The sequence below is a fragment of the Saccoglossus kowalevskii genome, chromosome 13 (genome assembly GCF_978046115.1).
Source record: "Saccoglossus kowalevskii chromosome 13, keSacKowa6.1, whole genome shotgun sequence".
Lineage (NCBI taxonomy): Eukaryota > Metazoa > Hemichordata > Enteropneusta > Harrimaniidae > Saccoglossus > Saccoglossus kowalevskii.
The window spans coordinates 27,942,834-27,959,669 of record NC_140653.1 but is presented as its reverse complement, the minus strand read 5'-3'; the positions used below and the strand labels follow the sequence as shown (position 1 = coordinate 27,959,669).

Here is a 16,836-nt window from a genome sequence, read left to right as displayed (position 1 = left end):
TCATGCATACAGTAATGTCAATAAGTGTACTTCTAACAGTCCCAGTGCTTTCTCTGTCTGCATTTGCTCGTTGTGACAGTCAACCGAACATTGTTTTCATTTTTGCTGATGACTATGATGGAATGACATTGGTTACCACAATCTTATTTTCCAAACACCGAATCTCAATAGGTTAGCTGCGGACGGGATCAAGTTGGAAAACTACTATGTTGCACCGGTGTGTACACCATCAAGAGGACAGCTATTGACAGGACGATATGCAGTGAGTTTGTATAGAATAAAACCCGACATGTACCTACAGTTACATTTACCCCCAGGACAATTCTGAGTAGAATTTAAGATTTACATCCAACCAATACTCATATATTACAATGTGAAACACTGAATTAAAACTGGCAATCACAGCAAGCGCCTCGCCAATGCAGGCAGAAATACAACACGCCACGACTCTCTGATTGTACTGGAAAGAACAGTTCGCAATAACTTGTAGTGAACACCGCCTACGATGACTAGATGGTGATGGTATTGCGTAAGCAGATGCTCGGACATTACAAACAACATATAAAGCTATGTACTGATGGTTCGTAATTTTGTCACTCACTTACAATTGTCCTCGGCAACACTTGAGTAATTAATTTGTTGTAAAACGCAGAACTATTCTCATACTAGTTTATAACACATTTCACGCTTGCAGTTGTACTTTATACTAGTTGTTCCTCATTCAAGTGTGAATGACAACTTGGTCATGTATCATATGGTAAATACTAATGTGTCATGTAATCAGTCTGCTTACGAGGGGTAAATTTTCCAGCAATACAGGTCTTTTAAAATACCAGTGCGTATCTTTACTAGGCGTCAGAACAAACCGGCCGCTTGCGGCCCTGGAAAAAAAGACGATCCGGCCCTGGTTTGGACGTTCCAAATAACTTGTGAATACATTCGCTGTGCATTTAATATATTACCCTTCATTGCACGACAAACCATAAATGTGCGTTCGAACACAGATTGTATTAGATATATATTATGTCTGCGGCCCACACAGGTTCACGTGCACAGGCGGCGGCCAGTAAATGAACAAACTTCTGCTGCACTGTGTCAATGCAAACACGGCATTAGCCCTGCAAAAGACGAAATATATGTTGTCAACAAGATAGTCATTTTACAAACCCATTGTTTGCTTCAGTATTTCAGTTTCACTGTATTTACAATCGATGAAAAGTAAAATACATTAATTCGGCATGGTGCAGTAACATATTGGTTTACGGTTATTTGAACATATTGTTTCAGTTATGATTCCCTTAAATGTTAACAAAATAAAAACAAATGAAACAAGGTCAATAAGTTTCTGAACCTGAAATATCATAGACTTTTTTTTATTCGAATCCACAGATGCGGTATGGGTTGGTACACACAAATATAAGGCCTGCTCAACGAATGTGTCTACCACTCGATGAAGTAACATTACCTGAGAAAATGAAGCAAGCAGGTTACGCAACTCATATGGTCGGGAAATGGCACCAGGGATTCTACACACCAGCATGCATTCCCACACAACGTGGATTCGATAGTTTCTTCGGTAAGTATATATTTTAGCATAATCAGGAAATACGAAGAACATTTTAATCTGATTGTAAAATACATAATAAAGTAGCAGAATAAAGTACCTTTGTCAAGACGTACATGTGTTGAAAGCACATACTTACTCTTTTTTTATTAGGATTTTACATTTGTACTGAAGATTATTTCACTCATTCTGCCAGTGGTGGATTTGATTTGAAAAGAGGTGAGACTGATGTATCCCAAACTACCAAGGAAATTATTCTGCATTCATATTTACTCAAGAGGCTCAAAAGATAATTATGGAACATGATGACGAGGATGATGGAGTGAGTAATACAGCCGTGTTTATGTATTTATAAAGCACAGTGTAGTATTTATTCTACTCTGTCGACTGCATCACATTGATTCAGAATTCTTCGACGGTTTTCATCTTTAAATCGATCTTTAAATTGGCGCACTACTGTAACACCAGAGTGTTAAATCATTTTGTTTGTTTATGTGACACACTATTTGACAGTCTGGGTCTGTATATGTTTGTTTAATTTTTGTTTAATGTATTGATTTTTTTCAGCCATTGTTTTTGTACTTGGCTTACCAGTCAGTACACGCTAAGTATGCAAGTGTTCCACAGCAATACTCGGATCTCTACAATGGCATAATAGAAGATGAACGTCGGCGTACATTGGCTGGAATGGTAACCTGTATGGATGAAGGTATTGGGAATATTACCAAAACATTAAAAGATTCTGGACTCTGGGATAACACTATTTTAATATTTTCAAATGGTAAGTAATTAAATTGATTGTCCCGCGATTCCCTATATTTCGTTGGTGGTATTGAGGAAGTAGATTATATTTTAAATAACGTATATGTGTATTTGATGATTAAAGCGACAATAGCTGTGATATTAAACCATTTTTTGTTTCAATATAACAAAATCTTACCGAAATATTGTTTTAGACACAATTCCATGGGAGAAGTGGCCAATTACTAGTAACATGCGTTGCAAAAACCGAGACTTGAGTAGTCGCTATTGGCCAAATAAAGGGGACCGTAGAAAATTATGACGCACGGCGCACACTATTATGGGAAATGACACATAAAATCATAATTAAGCTAATATTCAAAGATTAGGGCACACTAAACCATTGAGTACTATTATGAAATGGAGGATGGAAAGTAAAATTATGATTAGAAAAGTTGGAGTACCGGGGTTTCCTATTTTTACCAATTTTAGGTAATAGATTTTTTTCCCTTCAAAATTTGCATGGTAATCCACACATTTTTACAGATATAATATATAATTCCAACTATTTATATTTAATTTGCGAATTGTTGCTCATTGAATTTGTATACCAAAATAATAATAATCAAAATAATCATATTAAACATTTCCATCATTTTTTTTAAATGGTAACTTTCAGTAACCCTGAGAAAAAAGCTGATAGGATAATAAGTACAACACCATGTAATGCTTATATAATTAATGCACTTTGTAAAGTGGAACAAGATCTGTGAACAAAAATCGACTAATTCATAGGACAAATGTAAACAACTGACAAATATATAGTCAAATCAGTAAAAAAAGATATATTAATGTCAAGTGTTTTGATTGAAGTGAGTACATACTGCTCAACTTATGGAACATGACATATATTATTCCAAGTCATATGGTCTGTGTAAAAAAAATGAGGTCTACATCAGACAAGTGACATGGATGTTATCTGTGATCATTTTTTAACAGCGTTATGGTATTTAACCACAGGCTCATTATATCTACCAAACAAACTTGAAGGCTAAGTATATAAAGTATAGGGCTACCATTTTTGAAGTTAATCGTGTTATTATTAGTTATATTTTGTAAAAGACGCCATATTGATGAACTTGATTTTCTCAGCCAAATGACAGCCAACCAATCCCGTTATACATATGACTTTGCACCATTACCCAACGTATGGTTATGCTATCTCAATTTTATATGAAAACACTTGTGTGGATGCATTGAAAACTATCTATGTTGAAGTATGCAACACCATTTAACACGAGAAAAACACACTAGATCATCAGATCTAACCAGTCCGATGATCGATTTTATATAACTTGCAAATAAAATGATGTTTTTCGTGAAATATGCTTTGGCAAAATTAAGTACACGAATTTGCCATTTAATTCTTTAATTCCAGACAATGGTGGATTGCCAGCCCATGGTGGTAACAATTGGCCTCTTCGGGGTGAGAAGAAATCGTTATATGAAGGTGTTGTTCGGGGTTTGGCATTTGTACATAGTCCAGATTTCTCTGAAGACATGAAAGGCACTGTCAACACAGAACTGATGCACATTACTGATTGGTTTCTTACATTACTGGGCTTAGCGGGCGATGGAAGTGATTCCAATTCAGAGGAAAGCAAGCCATTGGATGGATTTGACCAATGGGAATCTATCAGGTATTTTACATTTGTGCAGCTTTTCTGATAGAAGCGCTAATGAACCAAAACTTACATATATTGTATACTGGCTTATTAAAATATTATTCTCTTTTTGACCATAGTCCTCTGACATGTGCTACCAATAGAGCTAATACGACATAGTTTCCAAGTTATGTGTTTTATACTGTTAATGGAATCAACTCTTACGCCATTCACAGACATTACCATTCTCTAAAACGTTTCAAATAAAACGTCAAGGTTTACTTGTATTGTACGCTGGATCATTAAAATGCGACTTATTTTGACAATAGATGCACATCTGCCATTTGCGAAGTGCACGCGCCACTAATAGAACAAATACGGTGCATGTTAGTGTTAACCGAATGAAATAATTAGAACTTAATGATTTCATACGATTAAAAGTAGGTTGTAACTGAGTATGTATTGTAAGTCAATAGACCCAGGGTACGTTAGCTAGTACATGTGAGTTTATGTATACCAGCTGGTGTTCATTGATACTTGAGAACCCACTATCAGTTGACGAGAGTGACAGTTAATTAGTGTTATGGTTAGTGTGTGTAAACTTCAGTTAAATCTACAGGGAAAGTAAGAACTAGGTCAAAGCCAATTATGTGGTAACGAGTATAATTAGCAGAGATTTAACATTTGTAGTATATCATAGAAAATTTGTGATTTTTATTAGGAACTTTTGAGCATTGTTTAATCGCTTCCAGAATTACTGTGTTTGAATTAAGTTTCCTATACAGAGTGCCATAGCTATGGGGTAACCCTGGAGACCAAATAGAAGATGAAGATGAAATCACTTATTACAAGCAAGTTAATGGCTACTTTGTACTAATTAGGGCAGAAATTAATTAGAATAGCTTAATAAGCAATTGAGGTGATTAATATTAATTAGTCGTGAAATTAATAAGTTAACTAATTAGACATATGATAATAGTGTATTGACGTAGGTTTCTTTATTTTTTAGTTTTATTGTTATTGATAATCACACACAATTATCCAGATTTTCAAAGTTATAAGGCAATTTTCCCACTTTTTCAGAAACAATGGGCTGAGCTGTGTTTCACTCCATATAGGGATCGGGGAATTTTAGAATCATTAATACCTGTCGAAAAGTACACCGTCATTATCAGATGATGGACTCCTTGACCTATGGGGTGCGTCCAAGGGTGGAGTTACCCCCAGTAAAGATACTAGCTGAGCTTGCATGTTTGAATTAGTCAGCAGATAGTTCCCAGAGTGTCGACAGTGTTTTGGGACAGCTCTGTGGGGAGCAGTTGCATTCCTGCTTAAACCAGGAGTTAGCTGGGATGTGGTTCTCATATTCAGAGAGCTTATGAGAAGAGGAACTCAGAGAACTGTGTTTTCGGGAAATCGGTCCGGAATCAACGTTTCCAGCTGTATTTCAAGATTTCCTATGCAACGGGAGTGGGTGAATCTCACCCTGAACTTTTGGTGACTCTGTGGTGATATCAGTTCTCATCCATCAAAGAACCGCTGACTGGTGACATCTGATGGCAGCTGTAACTAAGCTAATATAGGTACAGTAATTCTCAACTTTCTACTTTCAAACTGTCTGCTGAATAACACTTGTACTGTGAGTTTTGATTGGTATTCAAGTTGTGTCCCACTGTACAGAGAACTATTTCTGAATTTTGACGATTGTTGTTGAACAGCGCTCTCAACGCTGTGCCTGAATAATTTGCGGACACACCCAGGCCACGCCCGTTGTTGTTGAACAGCGCACTCTACGCTGTACCTGGGTAATCACCGGACACACCCAGGCCACGCCCGATTTCGTCGTACAGCGCCCCCAACGGTGGATTTTGTCTCAGGAACTGCACACAGAAGCTGACTGTGAGTGAACTGTGACCTGATGTGAACATCGATGCTGAACTGTTGACGTATTCATGTGTTTGTTACTTATGTACACTTGTGTTTTTTGATTGATTAATGGTTATTGTTCATTTATTGTTGATAACATTGGCTTTGTTAGGGACAAATTAGCTGATTTTATTATTCATTGAGGGACCGATTAGCAAATTTAAACTCAAACTCTAATTAGCTAAGGTTAGGTTTTCTTCCTTTCTTTGATATATTTTCAGGATATCCTATCTCACATATTTATATGCATATGCTAATTATTGTACCTTTGTTTATTTTACTGAAGTAGATTGCATTAAAGATTGTGGAGTTAAATTGCCTGTGTGTGCCGCCTGGTTTTGTTGCCCCTGCTTCCGGTCTTGGTGACTATATCGATGAACCACATGTATCTTTCCTGTGCCGAGCCCCAAAATTTATCTTTCCCGTACACATTTGTCCCACTGAATCAATGATCTATGAGGCTTTGTGAACGGTGTGTTACATTATAATAACGTAGAATAATCCAGTGGCGGATCGAGAGGGGGGCCAGGGGGCCATGCCCCCCCAAACGCATGACGATTTGTATTATCTGGATTACGCATAGCTTCTCTGCGATTTACGCTCCGTATATCTTAAGCGTAGCTTGGACCCCCCAATACATTTTGCTGGATCCGCCACTGGAATAATCTGTGTATTAATTTATTGAAATCAACCCCTCACCCTAAATGGTGATGTACTCAAATGTTGAGGGTTATACTATTTATACAGCGTTTATCGTGCTATACCTCAACCTCAGAGGTTTCAAATAAGCACAGTCTATATCAAGATTGTTGGGAAAACAATTGGTTCCCTTCTACTTGTATTTTAATATTTTATGATTAATTGTTATATATTACACAGTACGGGTGCAGCATCGCCTAGAAAGGCAATATTCCTCAACATAGACCCGTTGCAACCACCACCGCAAAACATGGATCCTTTGCCTGACGAATGGACTGAAGAATATGATACATTAATCATGGTCGCCATCTGAGTTGGGGAATGGAAATTATTGACATTATTCCCACTTGCACCAATTGTAGCTATTTTAAAAATTACAATGAGTTGTGTTCATTTGTTTTCAGGCGTCGGAATATGGACACCTGAACCTGAATCTGGACAGGAACCAGTTAATCCTACCGGTAGTCCTGGTAAATCTGTGTGGTTGTTTAACATCGCAGAGGACCCCAACGCGTCTGCTCCGCCAACTTATCCTGATGATGACCCAGATGCTATTTCTTCCCCTACCGGAGTTTGGATTCCATGGGTGTTTGAGTCAGACTCCTCAAGTGAATCTGAAGAAAAATGATCTCCTGGACCCAGTTGCGATATTAATTTGACAATTTAATTGAAATCAAATCATTTAATTTGGTATAGTCTGATTTCAATATAAATTCCTAATCCGGCTTCGCTAATTCAGTGTCAAGACATCATTTAACTGGATTTACTTTCTGTCTTCTGTCGCCAATAAATTAATAATAATATTCCAATAAATTAGATATGTCGTAATTAAAACCCGTATCGTTCCAGTGTCATTTGTGATTTGACCAATTTGCTTATGAAAGACTCTTGTTGTGAAAAGCTCTCTCAAAAAAGTTCGCTTTGTGTTTAGAAACGTGCTTGCACGGGGTAGTTTACAGGGTATGACCAGACACTGGATTGCTCAAGAGCATTGTTCCGATTATGAATCTGTTTTACATAAAAATAATTTAAGTATGATATATATCCACACACACTGGATAACACTGCATAGTATATCCTTGTCTGCATCCGACATTATTACATTTTTTTAGATACTTGAATGTACAATATTCCCTTGTCAGGAACCAACCCCACAAACTGCCAAAAAATGATTCTGTGGTGTGTTATTCCTAATTTGCCAATACTCAATAGATATAATTTCAAATTAGGTTATTAGGGAAAATGGTAAATCTAGTCAGAACGCATCAGGTACAATCCTTTACACGTGTAAAGATTTCGCAATATACGGACCATGCACGCTTGTACTTTTTGATTTTGGAGTTATATGAGATTTTTTTGGGTCAAGATGTCGAGAGACGAAAGTCTTGAATTGAATAATTATGTAACATAAATATACCACATTGTTTAGTCACATGGTATAAACAACTTTCTGGGTATAATTATCCCTCTGAGTCACAGGGATGCTGTATAAAATTCGGGGAAAATAGATAAATACATTAAAATGTGGAAAATGCTGGGTTGAAAAAGTATCAAAGGGTTTAACAGGGTTTGGTACAGAGGGTATTCGCATGACATTTAACAGCACCCGGCATTGAAAGTTGTTGTACCGCTCAGAATGATATTCCCAAATAAACAATTACTCCACATACAAACAATATCATCGAATTTGCAGATGAAAATAATCAAAACCCACGAAATAACCCTATCTTTGACAAGTGATCACGACGAATTGCAAAAGAACATTGTCAAATACTGGGTTAAGTCCAGACTGTTGAGAATGAGAAAATGTTTAGTCAGACTTCATGCACTCTCACGTCCTCTAAAATTCTCTTTATATTCATTATAGCTCATGATAATAGGGTCAGAACCCACATTTTGTCTTTGAGTGTCTGAATGTTCAAACATCGCAGTTTTGTATAGAATAATAAGCACAATAAACTGAATATGGTAGTAAATAGACAGGTTACGGTTCATACCTTTAAGAGCACAGTATTGGAATAGATGGTCTTTCACTTAGATATGTATTCTCTCAATATATAATTACACGCATTGAAGGGAGGAGACTTAGGTTCACACTTTTGATAATAGAAAGCGAAAAAGTTCAGACTACATGTACACATAGAGGACGTACGACCTTGAAAATGACCTTTAAATTCATTGTCACTCGTCATTTGTTTTTCTACTATTCGGAGAAAAAACTAAAAAACACAAATTGAAGCCATCCATATTCGGCGTGTATACGCATTTGTGGATGAAAGCTCATCAGCGTGAATATATATATATAACCTAACTATTGTATATTTAGAATCTATATTTAAAAACAAAATGATGGATGATAACATACATTTTGGGCGAAATATATTGGCTAAAAACAATCAAATCATCATATGTACACACAAAAATAATATAATTAATGTTCATGTCCCCCCAAATAATACATCTACTGTATTAATCTCAGTGTTCCTTATAGAATGATATAACATTGTACAAACGTTTCTAAAAATAGTTCAGCAAAATATCTAAGCAAAAATTGGCAAGAAAAGTACTTGCCAATGCGTTTGTCTATTAATAATACATGTACTTTATTAATCTCAATGTCCATTATAGAAGAACATAACATTAATTGTATACAAGTTCCTAAATAATAGAACAGTATTAAATATAAGCAGAATAAAATACTAGCCAGATTTGAAAAACAGGGAACTACACTGCGATTGCACTTGCTAGTTACACCAAAATTGAACTTGGTTGACATTTCATAGTGATTGACAAGGTTCGCAAATTTGAAGGTGATCAGAATAAATGTGTGTGAGGTATTGTAATCACTTCTTCTTCTTTTAGTTCATAGTTTCAGGAGGCCGTTGGTGCACCCATGACCAGACGCACCTCCTCCAGCCCTTTCTGTCATCAGCAAGATGGTAAAGCTGCTTTCCATTCTCTGGTCATTCTTTGATGTTATCTTCCCATTCTCTTCTTGGCCGTCCTCTGTTTCTGCATCCTTTAACCTTCCTTTGCATAATACGTTAATACTGTTTTTCCTTGATTGTTGTCCAGAAAATTGCATTTTTTTTTTCTTAATTGTTTAAATTAGATGCTCTATTTTTGGTCCTTCTTTCAGCTGATCTTTTAGCTTCATCCATACCTCTTCGTTCCGAATTTGTTGTCGCCATGTGATACCAAGGAGTCTTCTATAACATTTCATTTAGAATGTATTTATTTTCTTCGTTATTTTCGTTGTCATAGTCCAGCTTTTGCATCCGTAGAGCATCACAGACGTTACTACTGCTAATGAAATCATATTTAAAAGAATGGAGGTGATGAACGGATGTCAAAAAATTACGCGAATTACTTAAAAGTTCTAAATTTGAAAATAAAATCCGAAGCTTTTAGGAAAAGCCTGAAAAACTACTTGTGTCAGTGATAGACATTGCAGGTGAGTACATAACATCATAACGCACCAAAGCTGGTATACAAATCAAGATCAAAATGCCAATTTTATGATAGTCATTCTATAATTGCAAATTTCGTGGATGTTTTAAGCATAATGAATAAACTCACAGTACAATTTACGACAACCAATCCGCAAGATGGCGCTGGTTATTATAACAGGTATATGTAAAGCAAGTTAGGAAATTAATCCCAAACCAGATTTTTTGGGATGCTTGCGTTTAAAGAAGCAACGTAATATGAACAAACTGATATCAAGTGCTAAATTACAAAATTGTCTCTTTAAAACAGACAGTGGTGTTTACTGAGGGGTGGGAGGAGTTCCTGTGGCGAGACTTCCCAGCTTTGACAGGTAAATTTTAATGAATAGAATATTTTGACATGAAAATTCAATGTGAAATATTTCAAAAGTTATGTAAGTTTATCTTTTTTGCGTTGCGCGTCCGGATAAACGGGAAATTTTTATTGTTCATAGTAGAAATGGTCAACATTACATGTAACGTTATGAGCAGTAATAAATTTTCGTTCGTTCGAATTAGACCCATTTCATTACTATATTCAATAATTTAGTTTGAAATGTATACAATGTCCATTCATTTGCATTATAACTGAAAATAGGAAGAGCAGGAAAAAAAAGCCAGCGCCAGCAACACACATGAATGGGAGAAAACGTTGTGTAGAAAAGATAATTTCAATCATTTAAAATTAATCGCCACATTTGACTTTAACTTGAATATGCATGCAATAGTATGTTTATTCAGTACAGAAGTATTCATGAAAGCAGATAAAAATATAAAACAATATCAGATCCATGTAAATAAGAAAATGTTCGAAGAATGTAGTTCTCGGTTAAACTAGATTCGATCTACCTTTTGAAATTGTTAATGTAAACGATAGTATTGTCACTAAAACGTGACTACCGTGCTTACGCATAACATTGTCTGAATATAAATATTAATAATATAATCATTACGTTGTTTTTCACAGTGTTGTTGTCTTAGTTGTCTCGTTAATCAATAATGTTTTGACGAACGAAGATTTTCGAACTTGCTGCCGAGTATATAATGTCATATAATGAACGTGTAAACCACGCATGCTCAGAAGGAGAAGAGATATCGACCTTGCGAAAAATGATTACAAATTCGATAGCTAAAAAGCAAATTAATGTTACAGTAATGTCATTATGATTGTTAATAATAGTAACTGTGAACGTAAAACGCAACCCAACTAACAGTATAACAATAATGCTTGCAGTTATAGTTATTTTGTCCAAATAATGCTGCTTGAGTTAATTTTTCATTTACAGTGATTCGTTGAACTAAGTAGTCAGTTTTAAGTATTTTAGCAGCTACGCTACCAAATTGGCAAGTATAATAAAGATAATATGTATATTGTCTGAAATGAAAGCAAATTAATTCTAAATTACGGTAATAATCGTTCAGTTTGAATTTTGACATCGGTGACTAAATCAACAGCCAATCAAATCAGCAACGTTAGTCTGAACTGCATTATACTGGTATACACCGTTGATACACACTTCCGTATGCACTCTGCATAACACGTTCGCATTTCCATTTTGGATGTTGATAACTTGGACAGAAATCTGAGATGCATTGGTCACAATCATAACACTGAACGTCCAGCATAGTTGGAGGGTATCGCAGTGTGTTGGTGTTTTGTAAGTGTTAGAATGGGCAAGTAGACCGTATTGATATATTGAGCTCCATTGCTGTAAGTCAGTGGACATGAGCTATCATGCGTTCGCGCTGCTCGTTGCAATGAAACCAATTCCGTTAGGGGAATAATTGCTCAGCTTTTGGCGAAGTTCGGCATCAGTTGGGTCTTGACAGGCAGGTGTTGCCTGGATAGAATTCAGCACTACAAACGTCGCACCAAATGCCTGAGTAGAGAAAAACAACATTTATGTTGACAAGGCATCAAGGAAAGTGGTCTGTGTGATGTAAAGTTGCATCACATAATATGACCACTTAGCATCTTATTAGCATAGTATGAGTAGAATGTGTAATCTAATCGGTGTTGAGACATATACATTCTTCTTATACCATCTGGCATTTCAGTTCCTCGTTTCCAGATTGTGACATACATAGTAGTCAAATTAATATATTAAAATGTAACTAACCACCAACCTGATGTTCGACTTCAAATTATTCACCTGTTAATTGTTGTCTTCAGCGTTTAAATGAAATGTGATATGTTTATTTGAATGAAAGTACAACATTATATATCATCGTTTTAATTTTTCAGATGAAATCATATTATCTTATTAAATAATTGGATTCATTTGGAAAATTTCATCAGCTGTCTCCCATGGGCCAACGGACAGTGTACTCGATTTTCCCATTTAATATCCACAAAAGTGATTTATACAAACATCTCACGCAAGCGTGATTGACCTTCCACGCGAAAATATACAAAAGTTTTGTAAACAATGAAACAATGCCACACTTCCGTTATGACGCCGTTAGAATCACTCAGGGTTCCAATCGTGTTGATTTATTCAAAAGGGAATTTCCCTACTAGCCCATGGTTTATTCAACAATGATACAAGCATTGAATAAGAGTTATTTTGACGTTACCACTTTTTCGTTTCAACTTTCAACGGCATATTCATTTAATGGCTTATTTCAATGCGGAAGGCATGGAATTCATTAGATCATATTATTTGCAAAGTTTTATACGAATTCACAATTATACAATATTCATATCTATTGCATCAATGTTCACATATTAATGTACAGCACAGGGATTCAACAAATAAATGCCAAATGACACCATTTAACAGAGAGGTCGACGCCAAGGCTTTGAAGCCAGATGAATGCTCAGCGCTAACACCAAACTCCCCTCAGTCAACTCCAAACTTTGTTTTGCATTATTGAACCTGACACTGACTGAATAATGCGATACCTATTTCATGTTTTGGCTTAATCGTAACATTTCGCAAGTGGTTTGGGAATGGGGACGGGTGTAGTTGTTTGGAGGAATTACAGTACAAAGGCCTGATCACAATAATAACACTTTCATAATACGAACGTACTCTATTTCAATTTCAAAACGTAACAAATCGAAGACAGCACAGTCTTGTAGTAGGAACCATGTACCTGTGAATAGATCACCACAATGTGTGAAAGTAACGGTAGAAATACAGAAGTTCCATAAATATACTCAATAGGCAATGCGCAAGTTACTATTTAGATTCCCAGAATTGAGAAAAAAAGAAGAAAATGGAATTTTAGTGCGAAGATCATTATATAGTAGTGTTATGATTTAATGTTTTCCCGCATTCAGAGGGTCTCAGGGTATATATTTTATTTTTTCTAAGCGACAAATGAATACATTACAGTAACAATGATATTCAAGTAACGCCTTTATTGTGAAGTTGTTGTTGAATTTCGTTTAATGATGAATGACGTCTGAAATAACACATTCCCAAACATGGTGTTGAAGGTTCAAGCAACAAATCTGAATCTCTGACAACTATAACATTGGGCTTTCAACAGAGTTAGAGAAAACCGTAGTTTTTTTTTCAAAAGTAGTAGAAGGGAGAAATAAAAAAAGTACCCAACCCTCTGGCGATGTCAGATTTAATTGACTTTGAGCAGATATGTGTTCCTTCGACCGAACGTCATAGTATCAACATGAAAACAGTTATCTAAAAATATAAACAATTTTTAATGACAGAATAACAAGATATTCCACATGTTTGTTATTATATAAGACCGTCACCTACCACGCCTATAACCACATTATGTCTAATACTTCCATCTAAAGCGATAGAAAAATAATTGTTTCGAACCAAAGAAAGTTAAACCTAAAGCTAATTTTTATTTAAATTATATATAATTGTATTTCAATTGAAAATGTTATGATATCACGTACTTATTGGAGCACCCTTGAATGATTTATTCACGAGTTACTTCATTTAATACAGAACAAGCTTAGTTCCACATGTGTGTGTATATACTCTCGGGAGCAGAAAAGAGAATTTAAGATAAATGACAGCTCATAAACCGCATAAACCGTATGCAAATTGAAAATTTGGTATCTCGCACATTCACTCTTGACACTGTTATTCGGTGATTTGTTTGATACAATTAAACGACTACGAAATATTCAATCACTGGTCTAGTAAATTCAAATTACCATACGTGAAGTTGTAAGTTGAGAAGAAAGAAATGAACAGAGTTGTTAGCGCATTTTGGGCGACTGTTCGAAATTCATTTATCGAATCGGAAAACGTCCATACGTTTTAAATAAATGAGATAACGAGATAACGGCGGTGAGAATATATAAGAAATATCACAATCGGAAAATTTCTCGATTGTGGTAACCTATTTGTAACCCAGTACTGACTTCAATGGTTCTGTGCCTGTACGATGTAGTTGAGTGTACAATGGTGTTGCACAGCCGATTATTTCAGAAAATTGTGATAGTCCCACAACGGTCAATTCATGGAAAATGTTACAAATAACATTACATCTATGGGAGATTGAGTACCTGTACGGAGTTCATGTAAATGATTTATTCGTCCATGTATGAAGCCTTGAAAAGATAAATCTGGCAATGTAAGAATGTGTCATGGCTTGACTCTTTCAGCAATATGTCTGCAAAGCAGCATGCAAACTACTCGAAGTTACATAGAATGTCTACAAAGGGGAGTGCAAAGCCTGCTGTGGCGTGCCTGAAGGTTGCTCGGAAGTTGATAAAGTTACGTGAAAAGTCTGTAAAATCGCGGGAATAGTTACGTGGAAAGGCTGAAAAGCAATGAAATATGTCTGTAAAAAAATGCACAGTTAGAAGAGCTGTGTGCAAAGCTGTTAAAAGTAAATGCAATGTTGATAAACTTACGTTGAAAGTTGGTAAAGTTAAGTGAAAAATCTGTAACCTTTAGCGTCTGAAACGTTCCATGGAATGTGGATAAATGAAATTGTGCAGCCTGACAATACTGTAAACTTGTGGGCAAAGTGTGTAGAATTATTAAGAAAGTCTGCGTGCAGGTGCAACGTCAGGTGTATGTATTGCTGCGTGGCAATTCTGCAAAGCGATGTGCAAAGTTTAGTGGGTAGTCAGCAAAGATGCCTGCGTGAGTTACGTGAGAAGCCTGCCAAGTTGTGGGCAAAGTTAGTAAAAATACACTGTTGCGTGAAAAGATGGGAAGTTGTGTGGAAATTCAATCACGATGTGTGGAAAGTCTGTGAAGTTGTATGCACAGTTGGTGAAGTAATGTTGGAAATATGTGTTGGAAGTCTGCAATGTCGCAAGTACGTGGACGTGGAAAAGTAAAGTTACGCAGAATGTTAGTAAGGTGGTGTGGTAAGTCTTTAAAATAGCATGCAAAGTTGTAAAATCGCGCGCGAAGTCTTTATTGTTAAATTAAAAGTCTATACAATTGCAGTATTGTAAATTATCCTTGGAAGATTTGTCGTAAATGAGACTTATCTTGTGTGCGCATGCGCATATACGAAAAAATGAAAGAAATCAAGAAAAGACTCGACATAAATAGCCATCCTACAGTCACATTTTAGTCAACAGATTTATATAATTTTCACGCAAATTGTGCATAGCTAACATGAAGATTTCATAACTCTTAAGCACATTTTGTTGGGTAACTGGCAATATATTCTGTGTTTACTAAATCTACAAAGTAGTGGGAATTGGGGACAAGCTGCATGCTGTAAATTGAAGCATAGTGATGCAAAATCTGAGGTATTTATAAATAAAAATACAGAGACATTACATGACTTATTTCTTTTTTAGTTTTTCTGCAGAACAAAAATAGCAAAAGGACATATGTTGCACATCCAGCCATCGCGACAACGGAATCTCGCCATAGGCTTCAAAATTTGCGTCGCTTCCTAGACATCGATGTTCGATCTTTTTATGAATTGCCGAATTTCTTGTTTACGGAAATTCATAGTTCCACTTCTCTTGTAGTAGCTGGAATAGTATCGAAAATGTTCTAGTGTGTCGGGCCATTACAACCGGCAAAATATCGTAATCAGATATCTGTGTCTTGTTTGACATATTTTAACCGAAACTATCTCCATGTAGCTAAGTAGCTAACCAGCGGTCACATGTGTTTGCACCGTTGCACAACGGTGTTGTCAAATATTCTGATAGGATAGAGTGATATGTGTCACGTGATCATTCTCGGGTGCTAGGGGATTACGCCAGACCACGTGTTCTATCGCACAGTCTCGCGTTGCATCAAATAAGGGTTATTAAAATTCCCTTGAATGCACTTGCTGAAATTTCGGGTGTCAGATTTCACTTTAAATTAACAAAGGTGCATCATTCCACCTTCCAAAAGGATAGAAAACATCAACACTCTCTTTGTTGAAATAAGTTGTGGCCAATACAACACCCGCACATTTGCAATGTATCAAAATATACACGAATAGACCTGATTTAATTGTTCGTGTTAATGATGGGTTTAAACTTGATAACCTTTGAAATGATTTGAACATTTCTGTACAAATTACTCCTGTCTCGTCTCCTGTTGAGCGCCATCAGACCCTTGATGTTTGCATATTTTAATGGCCACTGAGGCAACAGGCTTATTAACGTAATTGGGCGACCAAACTTGAGCATTTCAAGGAGTGTAAATTATTTGTTGTATTTTAAAGCAAAATATATGTCATAAATCATGGTTGAGGAAGTTGAGCGCAAATTTAGTAAAGTTGGGTGTCAAGCTTGAAATGCTATATGGCAAGTCTGCAAAATTGCTTGCAAAGTTAGGTACGTTAGATGAAAGTT

At 36.0% G+C, this 16,836-nt stretch overlaps 1 pseudogene; it reads left to right on the top strand.

Moving 5' to 3' along the window:
- The first annotated feature begins 14 nt into the window (after positions 1 to 14).
- LOC146735205 (arylsulfatase B-like) lies at positions 15 to 6,907 on the top strand (annotated as a pseudogene).
- The last annotated feature ends 9,929 nt before the right edge of the window (positions 6,908 to 16,836 follow it).